The sequence below is a fragment of the Haliotis rufescens genome, unplaced genomic scaffold (assembly GCF_023055435.1).
Source record: "Haliotis rufescens isolate VD_foot unplaced genomic scaffold, xgHalRufe1.0.p SCAF_2, whole genome shotgun sequence".
Lineage (NCBI taxonomy): Eukaryota > Metazoa > Mollusca > Gastropoda > Lepetellida > Haliotidae > Haliotis > Haliotis rufescens.
The window spans coordinates 38,294,437-38,301,625 of NW_025963890.1; positions in this window are offsets into that span (position 1 = coordinate 38,294,437).

Genomic DNA, 7,189 nt, shown 5'->3' on the forward strand with positions numbered 1-7,189 from the left:
CTATTTCTTCAACAAAATATATGGATTCGGTTTCAAGTGAGTAAGCTGGTTTTAACAGTGCTTTGAACAACATTACCACATCGTATTGATTTGACGTGCAAAGAACTCAGAAATGAGACAATAGATACCTCGTTGTATAATTGTGTTTGATTAATTTTTTCCAACAACTTTTCTTGAAACCATGAAAAAAGATTCACGATCATGGACCTTATTCATGTTTATTTGTATTTTGCTTGTAAAGATGTCAAAATGAAAAGTTATCAGTATCAGATTAAATATTTCGCGATATACATGCATTGTATGTCCATGCCAAGATCAGTGTGAAAAAAACAGACGTTTATCAGAACGTTCATAACGTTTTTTGGCTTCCATGCGGTCCATGCCAACGAATCCTGAAAAATAACAATAATAACTTCATTTTATTGATTGCATTATCACATGTCAGAGTAGCAAAGCGTAATGTATTCTGATTTGAGTCTTCACTGTTGTGTTTTTAACAAGTGGTTTGGCAGTTATCGTTGGTAAAGTAAAGCAAGGATAAGAGTACGCAGAATGGTATGGTATTTGATTGTATGGTACTAGTGTTCAACATGGGCCACAAATGCCTGACGTGCGATGCAAAATGTTTGAAAGGAAGCAATTCTTGTTCACATTATGTCACAGTCGTTTTTAACCTTGCTCCACTGATTGCTATACATGAAGTTACATTTTGTTACCATATTATGTTATATGACTAATGGTCATATACGTCATACTAATGGTCATACTGGTCATACATTGTCTTTTGATTTGATGAATATGTATTGTTCGTTGTTTATACGTGTCCTTTTTTGTCGTTTTTATCCAACGCTGTAATGCTATGTGACAATGACATAAAGTGTAATACTTATAACGTGAACAGTAAGATTATATTCTGAGACGTTATGGGAAGAGACCTTAACTGGGTCGAAGTTATGTTTTTGGCAGTAATGATCCTTAGTATATGAAGTATGAAATTGTCTGATTATGTACTTTTTGCAATGATACGTGTTCCTTTTGTCATTTACCTTGAGACTCGCGCTAGATTATGTTTTTTAAAAATCTATTTTCCCTCAGGTGTGTCATTGTAATGATTAGTATCTGTAATTTAACTGTAAATATGTACCTTGAAATCCTTGTCAGTCACCACTATCGCGACATTCCTTAACAATATTTGTTTGATCATTCGGATAGATTGAATTACCTTGTTTTGTGTTCGTTCGAAAATAATAAAGAACGTTAGGTTTCTTAAAATTACAAACTAAACATATATTTTATTGCAAATGTATACGTGTTTGTCTTGTAGTTCGTAATATATGCCTGTTGGGATTTGGGATTTGAAGAGGTCCCCTCAATTGTCGTAAGGTCCGACTTAATGGATCGGTGGTCAGGCTGGGTGGCGTGTCATCACATCCCGACGGCGTCGATTGTTGCTCATAATATCAATCACTGATATTTGGGCCAGACTCGATTATATACAGGCCTCCGCCTTCATACAGCTGGAATATTGCTGAGTGCAACAAACAAACGAGCAGTGTAATATGCAATGTGTTTAAGTAAACTTATTTGTGGTCTAAATATACGTTAGTTTTAAAATAACTATCAGTATTGAAAAAAACATGGTTATAGTTAAAACTTTTTAAAATTGAAACACGAATAATTGTTGAGTTCACTCATATATATATAATTTTAGGATAAACTCGTAAAGGTAAACAAGTAACCATTCACATTTGTTATAAAATATGTTAAAACCCGCACTCCTCGGCACGGTGCTCTCGCTTTGACAGTTTTTGCAAGAACCGCGCGCGCGAAAATAAATTTATTGCAGAAATCAAAAATTGTGTATTGAATAAATTAAGACATTAATAAGCTCTTGGGACCAGACGTACCAGTATTTTTTTTAAAAGAAGAACAACACTTGTTCTTGTAAATATGTTTTACCGTCTACTGGCCATGCTTTTTTATCACTTTCTCATTGTCTTTTCTCATATCTTCACTCACATTTACCAGTCTTTCGAATGGCTTGTAGCATTGCCATATTCTGGTATATTTACATAGAAGAATGCAATAATGTTTCAAATAAAGAATTTCGTAATAAACAATAAATGTAGAAAGCGAGATTTGTTGTTATTTGCGGAATTTTAAACATACCGAATAAGTACATACTCAATGTGATATGTCTATGTGTCTATCATTATCCACAATATTACATACAAAAGCATGACCGATAGCTATATTGTAAGAGGTTTGACTCGCCTTGGTATGTGTTAGCTAATATTAACAAGAAACGACAACTCGGTCTATTTTGAGTGAGTGAGTATGGTTTTACGCCATTTTAATCAGTACTCAAGCAATTTCACGGCGGGGAACACCGCAATGGGCTTCACACAATGTAACCATGTCGGGAATCGAACCCGGGTCTTCAGCGTGACGAGCGAACGCCTTAACCACTAGCATACCTAGTCTATTTTGAGTGAATAGGCAATGTAAACTCAACGCAGGAAATATGCTGAGCCCACTTAAATAGATGTACGCAGTGACTTGCAATGTTTAACATGTTATAACCAGGGAGAGTGTCAAGGAAGACACTTGCAATTGTATTGTCAAAATGCATGAATCATCAACATCATTACAAGTTATGCCACGAATGACAACAAACACGTAGGTATTACGTCAAGTTTGGAGGAGGGGGGTGAGTTGCTCAGTAATTGATCAACTCAAGACTTAAACATCACCACATGGAACTCCGTGTAATCCTTCAGAATGTCACACTTTTCAATCAATATCGCGTTACCCATCACCACGGGCGTCAATGCACGCCCTCAATTCGACGACAGGCAGAAGATGTGAGACGTCTGATCACAAGAAATGGGATTCGACAGCATTAATCTTGGAGGACTGTCAACTAACAGATCATTGTTAGAAGGGGGACCTGGTCTTGCTCTATTTTGTCGGTCAAGGTGATCCCACACGTAAGGTGATAAGTCTGATGGGGCCTTGTGTTATCTTGCTATAACAGCGATTCCGGGGATTCTGTTGCAGGAACGGTAGCACAGCAGGGTAGGGAGATTAATCAAAGTAGCACTGTCCAGTTTCTTTCCAAACCCTTTAGATCTGTTTTGACCTAGTTAATGATGTCGCCTTAACATGGCTATTGATGCCACATTGACATGGCTAATGACGCCGCCTTTACATGGCTAATGACGCCGCCTTTACTTAGGAAATGATGCCGTATTGACTTAGCTGGAGATGTCACCCCAAACCATGGACACTGTCCAGTGACTGACAGGATGACTTGACCATCAACCTGGTGACTGTCCTTCGGCTACAGCAAAAACTCCCTGCAGCATGGTAACGCGTTGCGCCTTGATGTATCATACCAACGGCTGAGTCACTTACCAACGGCAACGGCATTTATCTTATCATGCTATTTGTCACTGTCCTATCGTTTGGGTGTGAGTGAACAGTACATCGTTCCTGTTATCCGCATGTCTTTAGACGTTGACATACTGCTCGTGCAGATAGGTTTCACTGATCTTGCTACGATAGCACGTGCACTACTCAAAAAATTGTTTTTGGTAATGTTTATGCGATTGATTGTCAACCGATATTCGGCGTTAGGTCTCAAAGTGTCCAGCTTTTAGTTTGGTAACGTTTCCTTTGTTTTTGTCAGTTAAAATCAAAAGTTATCCTATTTAAGTCCACCATCCACAATCTTAGTACTTGAAAAAATGATCAAGCAATTGTGTGTACACACGTCAAGTTGACACGTTTTCTGTCATTTTGCTTTTGCTACACATGGCGTTGTAAAGAATGTTTGAATAAACTGCTGTTTTTGTTGTGAAAGTAGTAATTAAGCTCAAGATATCAAAGAACAGTGAACACATGGTCTTGAAACACACAGGATCAGGTTTACAATCATAAAAGGCAATACAATGGTTCAAAACATGTGGCAGCAGCCCTATTACAAAAATCAGTACAATCTCGAATGTCTTGTCTTTGTCACATCCGAGTGCCTTGTATCATTAAAACAGTGTTGGAAGCAGGCGGAAAATATATAGCCAGTCTTCTAGAAATGGCTACCCACAAGCGTCTAGAATAATTCTCGCAGTGACAAAAACAGTCGTGCTCTGGCTGATATGTTTCACATGAACCATGTGTTATTTAAACCAGTAATTATCAACAGTATATCATAATACAATATATAGGTTTGGAAACAGCAACTATATTGTACATCATGCATTTCTAATGCATGTTGCCCCTAGTATGTCGCTTTCAATATTAAAAAAATAACATCTAATAGTAATGATCTATCATTTAATTAACACTTGCAGATAGACATATTGCATGTTCAGATACATCCACTGAAAAACTTTCAGTTATATCACAATTCAGCATTCATTCAACGCTCAAACCTGTGAATGTGTCAGTGCCCAGGGGTCTGTTCGTTTGTGTACTTAGGTGTGTATGTTGTGTGACAGATAGAACTTACGACGTCAGCACTAAGGTCAGCAATAAAACGCTCGTATGTAAGGGAAATTCCATAAGTCAAACATGCAACGGATATATTTTCATTTGGACACCTTAAAATAAGGCTGATTATTTACAAATAATCTGTACTTATTGGGGTTTTACCTGGAAACCGATTGTAAGATAGCAAACATACAAACAGGTACATTTGTGTACAACAGGAAAATGTTAACACTAGTTTTGCCTACTGTCGTTGTTACTTCGTGGTACTTCGACTCTTATCAGTTCAACATGGCAGTTGTCAGGTTACTCCGGATGGTGGTGCTGGCTGGATCATCGGGTATGTTTCCCATGTATACATAATGTTTTATTTTTAAGCTGCGCTTGCTTTTTGTAGAAGTGAAAATATTTGACATCATTGTATTATCGTTGGTGTGTGAAAGATTAGAAAGAAATTAAATATACTTAGTTTCATTTTCGTATCGTGTTTTTTCAAACAGTGTCCTATATTTTTTCAAACAGTGAACTATATTACGACGGTCGGCACCAGAAAGTGTACCCACGTGTTGGGTAACAATATAACAAAATAAAATACTTCTTTGAGGAAATTGGAAATGAATTATAATAGACACATAGGAAATAGATCTGATTTAGGGAATATATTACTCAGAACAGGCCATACTAACCAAGTGACAAAAAATAGGAATGAATTAGTTTGGATATATAAACTGTATATGTATATCCAATTTAAAGGTTTGGATCAGCATTTGAATAGGGTAGGGGTCGGCTTATCGCCAATACAGAATGCAGAAAGTATAATGGGAATACAGTATGCAGGAAGTATAAGGGGAATGTTTGTATCCTAGGGAGTGTATTCATCCTACAAAGGGGGAGTGTTCCAATCCTACGGGGAGTGATTTATTCCCTTCTACAATTCGATATTGCTCACATGCGTTGAACCATATATTGATCTCAATGCACCAAGAAGAAGGAAGTTCTTCTCTCTTTTGGGGAGGGGGGGGGGGGGGGGGGGGGGGGAATTATCCCATATTTTGGTGTTGTACAGACAAAATATTAAACACATTATTTCGAGCGTGTTCAGGGTCAAGTGCTAAGCTTTCCTTTCATGGACAAATGTTGTCCATGACTAGGTGGACGCTTGTGTGAAAAAGATTGTCATTAATCGTAATTGCTTTGGAGATTATCATTTAGCATTCTGTTTGCAGTAAGGGGATCTTCAACTGTTATATACAGTAAAATACCATCGGCAATATTAAACTGCATTTCATCAACAATGTCGTTAACATTGAGAATATAAAGCAGACGATGCAGAACATGTCCCTGAAGTACACAAGTGATAAGTGTATTGTGTTTAATGCCTGACTATTAAGTACTATTCACTGTAATCTTTCGGATAAATTTCCATTGATGCCCACTAGTACTGTATCCAATTTGGATACTATAATCCCTTGTGCCATACCTACATCACACAATACCGCACTTACTTCCTTATCATTATCTAAAGCAGTAACTGTCTCGTTGTATAGGTTCGTGAGTTCAGTTACGTGATGACAAACTCTTCGAATGTCTCCGAAAACTGAACTGAAAACACGTCTGTACAGTATACAAATATTAATTTCACCTTTTCTGAAAAGGTGTCATTTCCACAGGTCAGGAAATGAAGCATTTCGAAAGGCAAATTAAGTAAATCAGTAACAGTCGGAGGTAAGATCCCAGCGATCATTTTCATAAATCTGTTTCCAATACCATAGGTAGTAACTAGCTACGGACAACAAGACGTCACACACATTTTCCTGAGAGAAAACGATAATCACACAGCGCATGTCGTTAAGCACATTCGGTGAAAGAGGAAGGACTATCTGGTTTGTCAATCTGTGCCTGTTCACAACACTGCACAAAAGTACTGGCTATTTCAACTTCTATATGATAAAAAGTAGCAAAACCTATTGGTGGAAAAGAAGACTTACAAGATGCCATGTTTAAATTCCCCGTAAAATATTTATGATTGCCTTTTTCACCTTCACAATCACCTTTTGCCTTTCTTATCATCAATAAACTTAATTTCTAATTAAGTTGTGTTAACTTGCGCCAATGCGGACATGAAGCAAAGATACAGGTATGTAACACTACTATTACATGATTCGATAATAGTTTTTCATGGAACGAAATAAACGCTATTGTTTCATGACTATTATATTCTCATTGTTATGTATCTTTGCAGGTCGTACATATGCATGTATACCAGCATGTTATCCTGTAGAGGATAATACAGTTTATGGTCTGAATACTATAGTTATTAGCATCACATTAATCTCACATGAGTACATGAACAGTTAATAGTCTGAATATTAAATATATCAGTAAACCATTTGATACCTTTTCGAAGTCGGCCTCACCTGTTCTCATTGCGTTAAGCTCAAGCACAGCGCACTCTCTCAATGGAGGACCATGATCATTGGCTGCACGCTATATACAGATATGCTGGTGGTTGGGCTAATAACTTCAGACTTAAGTCAAGAGGTATTATGGTTACTAGAAGGTCCATAATGTCAAGGATATAGATTGAGTGGCTAAATCGGGGAAAGAAAAGGTGCAGAACCCACTCAAATGTTTACGGTCAGATATATTGATTATGTCTGCGTATAAATACGTGTACTTGGATGTGGAAACGCATTCGGAC